This window comes from Helianthus annuus, chromosome 3 (genome assembly GCF_002127325.2).
Source record: "Helianthus annuus cultivar XRQ/B chromosome 3, HanXRQr2.0-SUNRISE, whole genome shotgun sequence".
Classification (NCBI taxonomy): domain Eukaryota; kingdom Viridiplantae; phylum Streptophyta; class Magnoliopsida; order Asterales; family Asteraceae; genus Helianthus; species Helianthus annuus.
Genome location: NC_035435.2, coordinates 142,910,931 through 142,930,455, shown reverse-complemented (window position 1 = coordinate 142,930,455; position 19,525 = coordinate 142,910,931).

The following is a 19,525-nucleotide window of genomic DNA, read 5'->3' as shown; positions in this document are numbered from 1 at the left end:
TGGATTTTCTATAAAGTTCTTATCACAGAGAATTCGAGTAAGGTTGGCTACTAACCAATCTATTTCTAACACAACATTAAACTTGGCTAATTTCATAGGAATTAGGTTAGCGAAGAATTATATGACCTGAGAGTTCTATATTTTCCTTTTTGCCTGTTTTGACTGTAAAGATTTGTCTAAGTTAAGAGTTTGACAGAATGAAGTATTTATAAGACTTTGGTGTGCATCAGAGTCAGTTAATACTTTTTGTGTAAACGTTGTAACCTAGGACGTACCGGCTATTACATCTAGAATGAGCTCTGTCTCCTGAGCAGTCAATTGAAAGGCTCTTACATTTCTTTTTGCTTCTTCTGCAGGTTTGGCTTTAGTGTCAGATGGTTTGTTCAGTTTTGGACAATTTGGCCTAAGATGTCCAGTTTCTCCACAGTTGTAACAAACTGAAAATTTCTTCCTCCTGCAGTCTTCTTCCTGATGCCCCGGAATTTTGCAAAAATTGCAATATCCTTTGCATCTTCCAAAATGCTTTCTTTTGCAAAAATTGCAAAATGAACTAGTAGAAGATTGCCCATTCCCTCCTTTCTTAAAATCGTTATGGTTATCCGAACGGATTACCTGGGTAATCTTTTGGGCTACTTCCTTCCTTCTATTTTCTTCTCTTGTCCGTACTAGTTCGTCAGTCAGAGTATTGGCTAAATCTACCGCATCATCAATCGTGCGAGGTTTCGCAGCCTTGACGATGTTACGGATTTCAGAAATCAATCCCCAAATATATCGAGAAATAAGTACTGGCTCTGGCGAAGCCAGGGTTGGTACTACTCGAGCATATTCGAAGAATGTCGTAGTATACTTTCGACAATCTACATCAACCATTCGGTGGGTTAAAAACTTGTTTGTCATTTGTTCCTTTTCATATTCAGGACAGAATTTTCTTTCTACCAAGCTCTTAAATTCTTCCCAGTTCATAGCATACGCCATCCTTCTTCCTTTTGATTGTAACACCGTATTCCACCATTCTAGCGCTCCTTCTTTGAAAAGGTTTGACGCGTACATGACCTGATCATCCTGAGCACATTTACTTATGGCAATTACTGCCTCAGTTTTCTCTAACCAACGTAGTGCCGCAGTCGCTCCTTCGTTGCCTGCAAACTCAGATGGTTTACAAGCAAGAAATTCCTTGTAAGTGCAACCAGGCGTTGCAACTTTCATTTTCTTAGGGAGCGGCGCTGGTTGTGGTTCATTGTCATGATTAACATGATTATTGCCTCCGTTTACGCTATTACTGAAGTTATCTTCAGAAATACGTTTGCTAGGAACGGGTTGTTGTGGTTCTATTGGATTTTTAACAGCAGCAACGATGGCTGGAATAGCGTTGGCTATCCCTTGAGCTATCATTGTTGGAATAGTGTTGGCTATCCCTTGAGCAACGATATTTTCTATATCCTGCCTAGTCATATATTGATCCCCCGGTTGTTGTTCAGAATCATTAGCCTCATTAACTGGTTCATTATTAGCGTTTTCCATTTGACAACTAAGTTATAGATAAATAATTAGTATACAAGAAATAATCCAATATCACACTTAATTGCACATAATCACGTATACGAACAAAATTCGTAAATTTTCTAAAATTTCATGCTTCTATATATATAACCGTTTTATTATTTATCTTACACATACTGATTTTACTATTATTATTACACAATAATAGTTTCATAAATCCCCTATCCTTTTTGTCAATGATATTCTAGTAACTGTGTTCCCTCTTATCGTAGTTCCAGGAAATCTGTCCCCCAAACTCTTGGATCCTATTCCCAGTATCCCTTAGTTCTTTACCAAAGCAAAGTTCAGCCTTATTCTTGTTACTCATTGGTGGATTTGGTAAAGGTTCTAGATGGAACTTGAGGAAAAAGCTTATAGGGATGGTTTTGTAACTGTATTTCATTAATTAACCATTCGTTTATTTGCGAGTGGATTGAAGGGTTTGGAATAGATGGTTCTAAATTCATTGGTAGTTGTGTTTCGAAAGAGTGATTAAAAATATTTTCATTAACAGGCTTAATAGTATTATGGCTTGCCATTATAGAATCTAACTCTTCCTGAGATGGTAACTTTTCAATTTGCCTAGAACTTTCCCCAATTTCTATTTCCTTGGGTTTGGGTTTTTCGAGAGGTAAAGCATCGAATTCTATAGGTTCTTCTATATCTGGTATATACCTATTGAAATCTCTGGAAACCTCTACTCTTACTGGATAGAGATTTAAATTCTGAAGGGCCTCAGACAAGTTACTCATGCTGTTTAGCAAAATAGACATAGTCAGAATAAAATTTATAGAAAACTTTTCAAATATTAGTTCCTACTGGGTACTATTGAAATTTACATCATACAAGGTTTTATTTGAAAATTTTATGATTTTCTTGATAAGACTTCTAGATTGTAGATAATAAAGGTACTAATACTTGAATCAAATTATTTAAGAATTTGTATGACTTACTACATTGACTAGCATATAAAGATCTGCTCATACTGTACACAATTAGTCAGATAAATAAACAAATAATCACAAAATCGCAATTAATGGAAATTAAGTATTTCCTAAATACTTAATTGGGCTTAAATCAGTGGCTTGAGAAGTGGCTCTGATACCACCTTATTTCTGTCACGGCCCCCGACCCGGTTTGACCCGTTTCAGGAGCCGCGAGACAGAAATCCCGCGGTATTTTAATTTAGGCGACAGCGGAAGTCTTTTTAAAACAGGATCTTTAGTATTTAAAACTGCTCATTACATAATTTAGGGGTAAAACCCAGTAATTTACAATAATGTGATTTCCATGGAAATCTTTATTTTTAAAACATGTTCCTTTATTTATTTACACTGAGCCACTTTTCTAAGCTGGTAGTGCTTCCTGGCACTTTTCTTTGCTCACAACAGATTACCTGAAACATGTTTGAAAAAGGTTTTGTCAGCGGGGAAATACTGAGTGAGTTCATTCAGTTTTTAGGAAATGACCCATAGTTATAAATTACAGCATAAGAGCGATTACAATGGTTCATATCTTATTTTTATCTGGCTTTCTGTCACAATGGTGACAAGTCACAATGGTGACGATGGTCATACCACTATTAGGTCAATGAACTCTAATAGTGACGTTTCTCCCTAGTAGGTCAATGAACCTAACTGGGAGACATAGTAATGTGCACAATACCCCACTAACCAATAAATCAAGATATCCACGACTTAGTCCCTGTAATTATAACACTTTGAAAATAATTTGGAGTATTGTAAAACAGTTGATAAAAAGAGAATAACTCACATTGCAGATTTAACGAGCAGTGTATAAGCCTACTGATTAGCCTTGATTATTTCTAATTTAACAATAATGCACACAAAACAGGATTAGTGATCAATACAGCAGTTACGATAATTCCCCGAGATCAATTTTGACAATGAATGTCCAAGTGCAATACTTCGGCTCATTTATCAAAATGACAAACGATAAAGTATAGTACTTCAACTCGTATATCGAATTATCGACAACGACAAAGTACAATGCTTCGGCTCATTATCGAATTATCGACAACGATAAAGCATAGCCCAATGTGGGCGGCACTTAGACATTCTTTGAATGTATTGATTCCGGAAACTGAATCGTAATAGCGATCGAGTAATTACCCTGTTCTGCGGCAGCGATTCGATAATTGTGTGTGTGTTGGACTGTTTTGCTTATAACTCGACCTACGGAACTCCGCTTTTCGTCGTTCAAGTGTCAAATTTCAAGTCCCAACCCCTGCTATTTATACTGAAAATTTGTCACCGTCGCGTAGCGCGAGGGGTACCCCCTTAGCCGTCGCGCTACGCGAGTGACCACCCTATTTTCATAGGGTAGCCCTTCGTGCGTGTAGGCTAGCTGTGTTGTCAGTTTCTTAAAATTCGATTTTTATAATTAGTTATGAAGATAATCGTTGGCTAGGGTTTATCCCCCCCTGAGTTTTAGGGGCCCTGATCCTGATTCTGATTGTTCTGGAAATTTTAGGGTTTGCGTAGAATCACTTGGGTGTCTCAATTAGGGTTTTCTTAATAGCTAATTGACATTCTAATTATGGATTTTGGTGACAGTTGTTACATCCTCCCCACCTTAAGAAAAATCTCGTCCTCGAGATTCACTGAAATAGATGAGGGTATTTTCACTTCATCTCTGATTCCAGTTCCCAAGTATACTCTTGTTCTCTTTTGAATTCCCATTGGATTTTCACTAACACTAGTCGTTTGTGTTTGAGAAACTAAATTTTCCGATCTTCTATTTGTAGGGGTTTCTCTATGAATTTTAGCTTTTCATTTACCTCCATATCTTGAAGAGGTACTTACCAGGGATTCGTCTGATAGACATTTCTTGAGATTGGATACATGAAACACATCATGTACTTCAGCTAATTCTTCTGGCAGTTGTAAATGATAAGCTACTGGTCCTATGCGTTGGATTACTGGTAATGGTCCTACGTATAAGAGACTTAGCTTCTTCTTTTACCGAATTTATAAATTCCTTTTCAAGGAAATACTTTCAATAGCATTTTGTCTCCAACTCGGACTTCGACAGCTTTTGTTTATGATTTGTATAGTTCTTTTAACCGTCTTCAACCTTTCCTTCGTGATACTAAATATCACAGTCGTAATCATCGAGGATTTCCCTTTTTTCCTCATATTTAATTCTTGTTTCTCAAATATGTATCTTAAATTCTTATGACCCATATGGATAGTAAACTTGCTTAGATAATGTTTCATAATCTTAAGGGTAACTTGTGGTTTCTAATTTTTTAAGCTTACAAGTGGTAAGGTTTTCTTTGTGCTTTTGCAATATGTCTTGATGCATACACATTTACCTTTTTGTGTCGCATAATAGCAATTAATGGAAATTAAGTATTTTCTAAATACTTAATTCGCATTACCTTTTAGGGGGGTTTATCCCCCCCTAAAACTCAGGGGGGGATAAACCCTAGCCGATGTAACAACTGTCACCAAAATCCATAATTAGAATGTCAATTAGCTATTAAGAAAACCCTAATTGAGACACCCAAGTGATTCTACGCAAACCCTAAAATTTCCAGAACAATCAGAATCAGGATCAGGGCCCCTAAAACTCAGGGGGGGATAAACCCTAGCCAACGATTATCTTCATAACTAATTATAAAAATCGAATTTTAAGAAACTGACAACACAGCTAGCCTACACGCACGAAGGGCTACCCTATGAAAATAGGGTGGTCACTCGCGTAGCGCGACGGCTAAGGGGTACCCCTCGCGCTACGCGACGGTGACAAATTTTCAGTATAAATAGCAGGGGTTGGGACTTGAAATTTGACACTTGAACGACGAAAAGCGGAGTTCCGTAGGTCGAGTTATAAGCAAAACAGTCCAACACACACACAATTATCGAATCGCTGCCGCAGAACAGGGTAATTACTCGATCGCTATTACGATTCAGTTTCCGGAATCAATACATTCAAAGAATGTCTAAGTGCCGCCCACATTGGGCTATGCTTTATCGTTGTCGATAATTCGATAATGAGCCGAAGCATTGTACTTTGTCGTTGTCGATAATTCGATATACGAGTTGAAGTACTATACTTTATCGTTTGTCATTTTGATAAATGAGCCGAAGTATTGCACTTGGACATTCATTGTCAAAATTGATCTCGGGGAATTATCGTAACTGCTGTATTGATCACTAATCCTGTTTTGTGTGCATTATTGTTAAATTAGAAATAATCAAGGCTAATCAGTAGGCTTATACACTGCTCGTTAAATCTGCAATGTGAGTTATTCTCTTTTTATCAACTGTTTTACAATACTCCAAATTATTTTCAAAGTGTTATAATTACAGGGACTAAGTCGTGGATATCTTGATTTATTGGTTAGTGGGGTATTGTGCACATTACTATGTCTCCCAGTTAGGTTCATTGACCTACTAGGGAGAAACGTCACTATTAGAGTTCATTGACCTAATAGTGGTATGACCATCGTCACCATTGTGACTTGTCACCATTGTGACAGAAAGCCAGATAAAAATAAGATATGAACCATTGTAATCGCTCTTATGCTGTAATTTATAACTATGGGTCATTTCCTAAAAACTGAATGAACTCACTCAGTATTTCCCCGCTGACAAAACCTTTTTCAAACATGTTTCAGGTAATCTGTTGTGAGCAAAGAAAAGTGCCAGGAAGCACTACCAGCTTAGAAAAGTGGCTCAGTGTAAATAAATAAAGGAACATGTTTTAAAAATAAAGATTTCCATGGAAATCACATTATTGTAAATTACTGGGTTTTACCCCTAAATTATGTAATGAGCAGTTTTAAATACTAAAGATCCTGTTTTAAAAAGACTTCCGCTGTCGCCTAAATTAAAATACCGCGGGATTTCTGTCTCGCGGCTCCTGAAACGGGTCAAACCGGGTCGGGGGCCGTGACAGAAATAAGCTGGTATCAGAGCCACTTCTCAAGCCACTGATTTAAGCCCAATTAAGTATTTAGGAAATACTTAATTTCCATTAATTGCGATTTTGTGATTATTTGTTTATTTATCTGACTAATTGTGTACAGTATGAGCAGATCTTTATATGCTAGTCAATGTAGTAAGTCATACAAATTCTTAAATAATTTGATTCAAGTATTAGTACCTTTATTATCTACAATCTAGAAGTCTTATCAAGAAAATCATAAAATTTTCAAATAAAACCTTGTATGATGTAAATTTCAATAGTACCCAGTAGGAACTAATATTTGAAAAGTTTTCTATAAATTTTATTCTGACTATGTCTATTTTGCTAAACAGCATGAGTAACTTGTCTGAGGCCCTTCAGAATTTAAATCTCTATCCAGTAAGAGTAGAGGTTTCCAGAGATTTCAATAGGTATATACCAGATATAGAAGAACCTATAGAATTCGATGCTTTACCTCTCGAAAAACCCAAACCCAAGGAAATAGAAATTGGGGAAAGTTCTAGGCAAATTGAAAAGTTACCATCTCAGGAAGAGTTAGATTCTATAATGGCAAGCCATAATACTATTAAGCCTGTTAATGAAAATATTTTTAATCACTCTTTCGAAACACAACTACCAATGAATTTAGAACCATCTATTCCAAACCCTTCAATCCACTCGCAAATAAACGAATGGTTAATTAATGAAATACAGTTACAAAACCATCCCTATAAGCTTTTTCCTCAAGTTCCATCTAGAACCTTTACCAAATCCACCAATGAGTAACAAGAATAAGGCTGAACTTTGCTTTGGTAAAGAACTAAGGGATACTGGGAATAGGATCCAAGAGTTTGGGGGACAGATTTCCTGGAACTACGATAAGAGGGAACACAGTTACTAGAATATCATTGACAAAAAGGATAGGGGATTTATGAAACTATTATTGTGTAATAATAATAGTAAAATCAGTATGTGTAAGATAAATAATAAAACGGTTATATATATAGAAGCATGAAATTTTAGAAAATTTACGAATTTTGTTCGTATACGTGATTATGTGCAATTAAGTGTGATATTGGATTATTTCTTGTATACTAATTATTTATCTATAACTTAGTTGTCAAATGGAAAACGCTAATAATGAACCAGTTAATGAGGCTAATGATTCTGAACAACAACCGGGGGATCAATATATGACTAGGCAGGATATAGAAAATATCGTTGCTCAAGGGATAGCCAACACTATTCCAACAATGATAGCTCAAGGGATAGCCAACGCTATTCCAGCCATCGTTGCTGCTGTTAAAAATCCAATAGAACCACAACAACCCGTTCCTAGCAAACGTATTTCTGAAGATAACTTCAGTAATAGCGTAAACGGAGGCAATAATCATGTTAATCATGACAATGAACCACAACCAGCGCCGCTCCCTAAGAAAATGAAAGTTGCAACGCCTGGTTGCACTTACAAGGAATTTCTTACTTGTAAACCATCTGAGTTTGCAGGCAACGAAGGAGCGACTGCGGCACTACGTTGGTTAGAGAAAACTGAGGCAGTAATTGCCATAAGTAAATGTGCTCAGGATGATCAGGTCATGTACGCGTCAAACCTTTTCAAAGAAGGAGCGCTAGAATGGTGGAATACGGTGTTACAATCAAAAGGAAGAAGGATGGCGTATGCTATGAACTGGGAAGAATTTAAGAGCTTGGTAGAAAGAAAATTCTGTCCCGAATATGAAAAGGAACAAATGACAAACAAGTTTTTAACCCACCGAATGGTTGATGTAGATTGTCGAAAGTATACTACGACATTCTTCGAATATGCTCGAGTAGTACCAACCCTGGCTTCGCCAGAGCCAGTACTTATTTCTCGATATATTTGGGGATTGATTTCTGAAATCCGTAACATCGTCAAGGCTGCGAAACCTCGCACGATTGATGATGCGGTAGATTTAGCCAATACTCTGACTGACGAACTAGTACGGACAAGAGAAGAAAATAGAAGGAAGGAAGTAGCCCAAAAGATTACCCAGGTAATCCGTTCGGATAACCATAACGATTTTAAGAAAGGAGGGAATGGGCAATCTTCTACTAGTTCATTTTGCAATTTTTGCAAAAGAAAGCATTTTGGAAGATGCAAAGGATATTGCAATTTTTGCAAAATTCCGGGGCATCAGGAAGAAGACTGCAGGAGGAAGAAATTTTCAGTTTGTTACAACTGTGGAGAAACTGGACATCTTAGGCCAAATTGTCCAAAACTGAACAAACCATCTGACACTAAAGCCAAACCTGCAGAAGAAGCAAAAAGAAATGTAAGAGCCTTTCAATTGACTGCTCAGGAGACAGAGCTCATTCCAGATGTAATAGCCGGTACGTCCTAGGTTACAACGTTTACACAAAAAGTATTAACTGACTCTGATGCACACCAAAGTCTTATAAATACTTCATTCTGTCAAACTCTTAACTTAGACAAATCTTTACAGTCAAAACAGGCAAAAAGGAAAATATAGAACTCTCAGGTCATATAATTCTTCGCTAACCTAATTCCTATGAAATTAGCCAAGTTTAATGTTGTGTTAGAAATAGATTGGTTAGTAGCCAACCTTACTCGAATTCTCTGTGATAAGAACTTTATAGAAAATCCAGGCACCCGCCGGAAAAGTATTTATGATTATAGGAAATAAACCACGCAAGGTCACATGATGAATTATGAAGATATTCACTTAGATCCTGCTAAGATAGCAATGGAAGAGTTCGCAATCTTTAAATGGAAAGTAAGTATTTTGTAAAATTTAGCCGGATACTATAGGCAGTTTATTAAGGATTCTTTTAAATAGATACATCCTTAACTAAGTTAACACAGTTAATTATAAATAAGAACCCAAACAAAAAGAAGCCTCTAGCTAGCCTTACCAGAAGGAACAGAAGATTTTAAAGTATACGGTAATGCTTCAAAGTTAAAATTTGGATATATGGTAATGCGACACAAAAAGGTAAATGTGTATGCATCAAGACATATTGCAAAAGCACAAAGAAAACCTTACCACTTGTAAGCTTAAAAAATTAGAAACCACAAGTTACCCTTAAGATTATGAAACATTATCTAAGCAAGTTTACTATCCATATGAGTCATAAGAATTTAAGATACATATTTGAGAAACAAGAATTAAATATGAGGAAAAAAGGGAAATCCTCGATGATTACGACTGTGATATTTAGTATCACGAAGGAAAGGTTGAAGACGGTTAAAAGAACTATACAAATCATAAACAAAAGCTGTCGAAGTCCGAGTTGGAGACAAAATGCTATTGAAAGTTCACACCCCCAAAATCCACCTGCGGATAACACCCGCTTCGAGGGCGTGACTGACCAGGATCCAGCCACCAATTATACTGACTAATTAAGTTGATAACAAAAGTAACACTTAGTAACCATGAGATTAGCAATTAACAAGTTCAGTGTTCAAAGTTTTAAGTTCAGAGTAAATGTAGCGGAAGCATAATTAACAGTTTTAAACAATGTTCATAAAGTAAGCATAATAAATGCCCAACACACGGGCAGACGACCACTACACATCCCAAGTAGCTGCTCCAGTCACTGGCCACCTGCAAAGCATGCAGTAAAGGGGTCAACAATAATGCTGAGTGAGTTCACTAGTTGTCCAGTTTTAATTACCAAAGACTTGTTTCACCAGTTAATTTATCCGTTTATACATGTCATGGGGAGCTACCCCAAAAGTTAGCGACTAAACTGTTTTTCCAATACCGAACACTAGGTAACCGAATGCGTTTCCGCAGGATGCCCCGATGTCAATGTTCTATCATCATTGACGGATGCCTGAGTACATTAGTTCACGACCGATCCCATACCATGGCACGGTGTGAGGCTGGTAAGACCTAAATAGCGCTATCAACTAATAACCCGTTCGCCTGGCACCGGCGACTAATCGGTATTATGTAGTAGGGACTTGAGTGATAGAGTTGCGTTTAGTGCCGTTAGTTGCATTCCGTATAAACAGTAATTAACTAAAAAGGTTTCCCAATACAAGGGAAGATAAAGTAAGTTTGTTTCCCAATAACTAGGGAAGGAAAGTGAATAGTATCCCCCTTTACCAGGGGATAGGGTTGGTTAGTCTCGTGTCCCAAACCACCGGGACGCATGCTTTTAAGTTGTGAACTCACCTTGGGTTGCTCGGTATGATACGTTACTTGGTTAAGTATGTTGGTCACCACGTCCTAGCATGGTTACCAAGTATGGGTCAGGTTGGGTACAAGTAAACACGTATAGTATTGCATGTATACAAACAGTTAACTGGCAGAATTACAAACAGTAACATACATACATACAGTAGTAGATCAAAATGAAGTCCAGTCAACAGGAGGCCCAACAGTTGAAGCCCAAAACAAACAGTTAAGGCCCAATAACATAAAACAGCCCAGTCGAAACTAAGGTGGTTGCGACTCGCAACCGAGGTTGCGACTCGCAACTGCGGTCTCGGTCCGTCACGCTTTGGTTACGACTCGTAGCCGGAGATTGCGACATAGCGGGTGTGGTTGCGACTCGCAACCAGGTTTGATGCGTGCTGATTGCGACTCGCAACTGGGAGGTTTCGACTGGTCATGCGTGGTTTCGAGTAGCAACCAAAGGTTCCGACTCGCAACCGTGATTACGTGCACATGAAGACTTTCTAGAACCTGTCACCTTGCACGAACCAATAGAAATACATTTTCATGAAACAAATATGTACTATCCACTAATATTGCATAAACATGTTTGTTTGTCTTTTTCGTGCACAAATCAGATCAAAACCAACATATTTCAAATATTTTCATATCATTCAAACAGTTCATTATTCATCATAAATGGATCTAATACTATAAATTTCCATCAAAACATATTATCATGCTCACAACATCACCATAAAACATATCATGAACATAAACGAATCATCACTACTCCATCCATACCTATTACAACTAACCATATTTCAACATTTATTCAATCAATCCATATCACAACCATGATTTAAAACTAATCAACAAACATATGTCATGTTCTAAGTTAACAGTTTGTTACAAGAATTTTTACCAAAACCCTATCATCAGCCAATTCATCATACACGCCTTATTTCACCAAACAACCATATTGCACAAGACTACTGTTTCACAGTTTGTATATTATCGCAAAAGGAAAAAGATCACATATCGGAACATCAGGTAATAACGAGTGCCAATCAATTATCAAATCCTTGTTCAAATCACACCACATTCATGTTTTGAGCCAATCAAACAGTGACATTTGTTTTTAATAGCTGAACCCATTTTTGGGACCTTTTGTGCACATAATCACAACAAGCAGCTAGCCAAGATTAAGACACAAAATAAAAGTAAACTGACCAAGGGTTAGGGAGGATCGAGAGGGTGCATGTCACTGTTCCTTTCCGTCATCTCAGCCGTGTCACCTCGAAGCTCTGTCGGAGGAACTCCTCTGCTGCTACCACCCACCGTACCGTCGTTGTCGGACGCCGCTGTCCTCATCTTCAGCGGCTACAGCCGCCGTCGGCCATCACCAGCATCATACGTCAACATCGATCTTTCAAATAAAAAGAAATGGATAAAGGGAACAGGGGTTACCGGTGAAACTCGTCGGGACAGCCGTCATTGCCGTCGCCTGAATCCCTAGGGGTTACCGGTGAAACTCGTCGGGACAGCCGTCATTGCCGTCGCCTGAATCCCTACTGCCACCGTCGTGAGCGGTGCTTGTCGCTGGTGACGTCACCGGAGACCTGAACGAGGGAGAGAGAGGGGTTGTGCGGCTGAGGCGTGCGTAAGATAGAGGAGCTCTGCTGTTGTGGGTGTGTCATCGCCGGTCAGAATGTGGTGCCGGAGAACCGGGGCGCCGGAAATTGCTCCGGTCGCCGGAAATCGCCTGGTCGGACAAGAGAAAGCAGTGGGGGTGTGTCTAGATGTTGTGTGGCTGAATAGTTAGGGGATTAGGGTTTATAAGGATGCTTAAATAGTAGGGTTTAGGTTAGTTAGCTTGGGCCTAGCCCAAGTGCGTGAGCCCGTTGAACGATTAGGAGTCTTACTCAACCAACTGGCCCGATTTTAATAATAATATGACGGCAATATTAAAAAAAAAAAAACGATAATATTAATAATAATAATAATAATAATAATAATAATAATAATAATAATAATAATAATAATAATAAGCTCGTCTCACGACGATCAGAGGGTTCGGGTTGTCACATTCTCCCCATGTTACAGGAATTTCGTCCTCGAAATTTAAGCAACGTCATACTCTACGCTCCCAATGTATACCTAGGCTCCATTACCATACGTAGATACAAGCAGTTTCACGGAAGTCTACAAAATGAACAAGTAAGCCACATAGCACATAAAATCACGTAGCACGAAGAAATCACGTAGCACAAGATCCACAGAGTTTGTACGTATCTCGCATAGTAGAATTTCACAAATTTAATTATAACATCCAAGTAACGCACAGGAAAACTCGAAGTGTCACATTATCCCCAAGTTCAAGAAATTTCGTCCCGAAATTTAGCGCACAGCCACTGACAAGCTAGTGTGTTTAAACGTTTTCGTGGGGTGTCACATCACCCCCTGTTGGTTTTGAATTTTCTTCCCAAAATTCAGCTGTAGCCTCAGTGCTGGAAGTAACGTTTGCAAACAACTGGGGATACATGCGCATCCTCTGGTTTCCCGTTCCCAGGTAAACTCTGGGCCACCGCGTGAGTTCCAACGAACTCGGTCTGTTGGTTACACTACGCTCGAGGGTGTTGATTTCTTGATCCTTGATCTCAACCGGTTCCTTAGCGAAGCGTAGTTTGTTGCTGATCACCAGTTTCTATAAAAAGAACAACTAATGTTTCGTCCGACAGGCACTTCTGCAGATTATGCACGTGAAAGACGTTGTGTACTGCACTCAGCTCATCAGGCAGGTTCAGTCTGTAAAGCTACCTTACCGATCCTCTCGGTAATTTCGAATGGTTCAACATATTGCGGATTAAGTTTGTTTAGTCAAAACATACCACACCCTTCCAGGGTGAAACTTTAAGTAGAACCCTGTCTTCGACTAGGAATCCTAGAGGTTTCCTACGCTTATCCGCGTAGCCTTTCTGACGGTTTTGAGCTGCCGCCATGCGTTGTCTGTCCTGGGCAATCCTACCCGTTGTGTCAAGTGCAAGTTTTGGGCCGGAAGTTTGGCTTCCGCCCAACATAGGGGTGACCGGCATCTGCGTTCGTGCAATGCCTCAAATTGTGTTGCCTGAATGTTAGTGCGGTAGCAGTTGTTAGAAGAGATCTCTACATAAAGGGGGTGTCACTCGTATCTAAGGTCAATACACATATTCTCAACATGCCTTTGAGTGTTTGGATGGGGCGTTCGGCCCGACCACCAGTTTGTGGGCGATACACGGTGCTCATGTCTAACTGTAAGCCAAAGGTTTTTGTATTCAGTCTGAAACGAATCGGGTACAGAACGTAGGTTTCAATCAAAAGTGATAGAAGTTGGCACTCCATGCCCCCACGGCTACTTCTATTAAGTAGGTGGTTGTAGGTTCGAAAACTTATCGGTTTCCTTGGTTGCGCAACGATACAAGCAGACATTTCACCAATGCCTTGGATAGGATAAGGTAAGATAGAAGCACCTCATAGAACATCTTTCAATTGCTGGAGTTGTGGATTATTGTGCACCTTCCTAATGTCAGATGATACTCTTTCGGGTCAAAATCGTGGGGGGTTTCGTGTATGGTCGAGAGAAAGCGGGCTTTTGCGACGTTAAAAAGGTTGTGCGTTGGAAACTTAGCGCTAGGCGGGTTGCGTTGTAGAAGTACCAGGGTAGAGCCTAGGAGTCGTCCTGATTCCCACTGGTTCTCGGAATAGGTTCGGACGTCGTCAAAAGAACAAGTGTCGAATTCTGACAGGATAGAATAAATTCGAGTGTCGTAGCTAGGTATTAATCGTATCGAGTTCGATGAACAGTGCTTGCGATACCCGTTACCCCTGGGGTATCCTTGGCTCGTCGCTCCAACGAGTAACATTCATAGGAAGTAGTTTGTTCAAACGAGGATTTGTGCAGAGTAGAGTAGGATAAGGTTCATGGAATCCGTGAATCGCAACACGAGTAGCGGGATAATGCAAGAAGGGAAGTCATAACTGTTGCGTTCAACTTGAGACAAGGCATGACAGCTTTGGGATCAGCAATAGAGATTTATCAAGTGTCAATGAGGTAGCTGGTCGTACACAAGCTATGGGGGTTTAGAATCAAGAACGTTGCTTGCTGATAAGAGGTGTTACGTCGATATAGTTAGCGCAAAATGAAATAGCTAGAGAAGGATGGTCGTCGTGCGGGTCTGTAGGTTTTAACGTCTACAGAGACGTCTAGCAGGATATGATTTCTCAGATCGGTAGGGAATCAAGTTCGAGCGGATTAGTCTAAGCCATGCAAATGAGTTTGAAGTAGTTCTTGCATCGTCGAGGGGGGGGGGTTGATGTGAAACTGCGGAAACAGGCTTTCGAAAAGGCATGATTGAGGTAGATCTTGCCATATTTCAGGGTTTATGAGGTTTGTCGACTAACGGTCTATCTTGCTGAATTCATAAATCTGGAGAGAAATCAGGTCATGGTTTCCATATGAAGAGACGTGGATGCCGTAATAAAGAAACGATAGAAGTGAGGATACCGTCTTAAGCAATAAACATCGATTCATACGGAAGCAAGTGAAAGGATTCGTAGAATTAGAAAAGTCGTCAAGGAATAACGGTTATGGCAAATGAAGGATAAGATAAGCATTTAGATCACAGGACTCGTCGGTGGGTTGACTGGCTCGTGTCTTCGTCTTGCCACGCTTTCAAACACACTGGTTTGTAAGAAAGATATCACTTTGCCGGGTTTCGGGGCGTGCTATGGTATAAAGTTCAACTTGTATAAGGATTAACCATGTAACGAGGAATTAGGGGAAACAATTTCATGGTCAATGAAAGGGTGAGAAGGATATAGACCAATCATTGTCGTTTCAACTTCCAACCCGGGGATGTTCGTACAAACACCTAATGTTCTACACAGTTCGCTAGGCGTTCATATGGGTGTTCAGGTAATACTCGATAGCCTCGAGTTTCGAAAGGGTGCAGTGAGAAGTGAAAAGATCGTGTTCGAGTAGGAGACAGTCACTGCTACGGCTCCTACGGACTATTGTGTCTCTCATCATACAAATAACGAAACGGAACCCCTTTTTCACTTGTTAAGCCTTACTGGGACTCGCATGCACCCCACATTATTATTATGTGTGCACCCACAATAATATTGTGATTTGCATGCTCATCTCAGTTCCTCCTAACTCGTGTCAAATGGTTCCCCAAACTCGAGTGCCAAACAGAGGTTATCAACACGATAAATTCACAGAAAACACAGTATGAGTGTGATGTCGTAAAGTAGCGAGAATGAGATAGAAGAGAGAGGTGTATCTATCTAATTAAGCACACTAGTATGTATAGCATATCAGGAAACATAAGGTAAGCAAATAAGTAAACACTGGTCCGAGCTATGAGGTCAGATAAGTCGAGCCTTGTACTTGGAGTGTAGTGTCGTCACGAGTCACGGGTTATAGTCTGGTTTTTCTCAAAAAGATTTTCCCTTTTTTTTTTTTTTTTTTTTTTTTTTTAAAAACCAAGTTCACTATAACCAATGGCTCTGATACCAATCTGTCACACCCCCAAAATCCACCTGCGGATAACACCCGCTTCGAGGGCGTGACTGACCAGGATCCAGCCACCAATTATACTGACTAATTAAGTTGATAACAAAAGTAACACTTACTAACCATGAGATTAGCAATTAACAAGTTCAGTGTTCAAAGTTTTAAGTTCAGAGTAAATGTAGCGGAAGCATAATTAACAGTTTTAAACAATGTTCATAAAGTAAGCATAATAAATGCCCAACACACGGGCAGACGACCACTACACATCCCAAGTAGCTGCTCCAGTCACTGGCCACCTGCAAAGCATGCAGTAAAGGGGTCAACAATAATGCTGAGTGAGTTCACTAGTTGTCCAGTTTTAATTACCAAAGACTTGTTTCACCAGTTAATTTATCCGTTTATACATGTCATGGGGAGCTACCCCAAAAGTTAGCGACTAAACTGTTTTTCCAATACCGAACACTAGGTAACCGAATGCGTTTCCGCAGGATGCCCCGATGTCAATGTTCTATCATCATTGACGGATGCCTGAGTACATTAGTTCACGACCGATCCCATACCATGGCACGGTGTGAGGCTGGTAAGACCTAAATAGCGCTATCAACTAATAACCCGTTCGCCTGGCACCGGCGACTAATCGGTATTATGTAGTAGGGACTTGAGTGATAGAGTTGCGTTTAGTGCCGTTAGTTGCATTCCGTATAAACAGTAATTAACTAAAAAGGTTTCCCAATACAAGGGAAGATAAAGTAAGTTTGTTTCCCAATAACTAGGGAAGGAAAGTGAATAGTATCCCCCTTTACCAGGGGATAGGGTTGGTTAGTCTCGTGTCCCAAACCACCGGGACGCATGCTTTTAAGTTGTGAACTCACCTTGGGTTGCTCGGTATGATACGTTACTTGGTTAAGTATGTTGGTCACCACGTCCTAGCATGGTTACCAAGTATGGGTCAGGTTGGGTACAAGTAAACACGTATAGTATTGCATGTATACAAACAGTTAACTGGCAGAATTACAAACAGTAACATACATACATACAGTAGTAGATCAAAATGAAGTCCAGTCAACAGGAGGCCCAACAGTTGAAGCCCAAAACAAACAGTTAAGGCCCAATAACATAAAACAGCCCAGTCGAAACTAAGGTGGTTGCGACTCGCAACCGAGGTTGCGACTCGCAACTGCGGTCTCGGTCCGTCACGCTTTGGTTACGACTCGTAGCCGGAGATTGCGACATAGCGGGTGTGGTTGCGACTCGCAACCAGGTTTGATGCGTGCTGATTGCGACTCGCAACTGGGAGGTTTCGACTGGTCATGCGTGGTTTCGAGTAGCAACCAAAGGTTCCGACTCGCAACCGTGATTACGTGCACATGAAGACTTTCTAGAACCTGTCACCTTGCACGAACCAATAGAAATACATTTTCATGAAACAAATATGTACTATCCACTAATATTGCATAAACATGTTTGTTTGTCTTTTTCGTGCACAAATCAGATCAAAACCAACATATTTCAAATATTTTCATATCATTCAAACAGTTCATTATTCATCATAAATGGATCTAATACTATAAATTTCCATCAAAACATATTATCATGCTCACAACATCACCATAAAACATATCATGAACATAAACGAATCATCACTACTCCATCCATACCTATTACAACTAACCATATTTCAACATTTATTCAATCAATCCATATCACAACCATGATTTAAAACTAATCAACAAACATATGTCATGTTCTAAGTTAACAGTTTGTTACAAGAATTTTTACCAAAACCCTATCATCAGCCAATTCATCATACACGCCTTATTTCACCAAACAACCATATTGCACAAGACTACTGTTTCACAGTTTGTATATTATCGCAAAAGGAAAAAGATCACATATCGGAACATCAGGTAATAACGAGTGCCAATCAATTATCAAATCCTTGTTCAAATCACACCACATTCATGTTTTGAGCCAATCAAACAGTGACATTTGTTTTTAATAGCTGAACCCATTTTTGGGACCTTTTGTGCACATAATCACAACAAGCAGCTAGCCAAGATTAAGACACAAAATAAAAGTAAACTGACCAAGGGTTAGGGAGGATCGAGAGGGTGCATGTCACTGTTCCTTTCCGTCATCTCAGCCGTGTCACCTCGAAGCTCTGTCGGAGGAACTCCTCTGCTGCTACCACCCACCGTACCGTCGTTGTCGGACGCCGCTGTCCTCATCTTCAGCGGCTACAGCCGCCGTCGGCCATCACCAGCATCATACGTCAACATCGATCTTTCAAATAAAAAGAAATGGATAAAGGGAACAGGGGTTACCGGTGAAACTCGTCGGGACAGCCGTCATTGCCGTCGCCTGAATCCCTAGGGGTTACCGGTGAAACTCGTCGGGACAGCCGTCATTGCCGTCGCCTGAATCCCTACTGCCACCGTCGTGAGCGGTGCTTGTCGCTGGTGACGTCACCGGAGACCTGAACGAGGGAGAGAGAGGGGTTGTGCGGCTGAGGCGTGCGTAAGATAGAGGAGCTCTGCTGTTGTGGGTGTGTCATCGCCGGTCAGAATGTGGTGCCGGAGAACCGGGGCGCCGGAAATTGCTCCGGTCGCCGGAAATCGCCTGGTCGGACAAGAGAAAGCAGTGGGGGTGTGTCTAGATGTTGTGTGGCTGAATAGTTAGGGGATTAGGGTTTATAAGGATGCTTAAATAGTAGGGTTTAGGTTAGTTAGCTTGGGCCTAGCCCAAGTGCGTGAGCCCGTTGAACGATTAGGAGTCTTACTCAACCAACTGGCCCGATTTTAATAATAATATGACGGCAATATTAAAAAAAAAAAACGATAATATTAATAATAATAATAATAATAATAATAATAATAATAATAATAATAATAAGCTCGTCTCACGACGATCAGAGGGTTCGGGTTGTCACACTTGAAAAGGAATTTATAAATTCGGTAAAAGAAGAAGCTAAGTCTCTTATACGTAGGACCATTACCAGTAATCCAACGCATAGGACCAGTAGCTTATCATTTACAACTGCCAGAAGAATTAGCTGAAGTACATGATGTGTTTCATGTATCCAATCTCAAGAAATGTCTATCAGACGAATCCCTGGTAAGTACCTCTTCAAGATATGGAGGTAAATGAAAAGCTAAAATTCATAGAGAAACCCCTACAAAGAGAAGATCGGAAAATTAAGTTTCTCAAACACAAACGACTAGTGTTAGTGAAAATCCAATGGGAATTCAAAAGAGAACAAGAGTATACTTGGGAACTGGAATCAGAGATGAAGTGAAAATACCCTCATCTATTTCAGTGAATCTCGAGGACG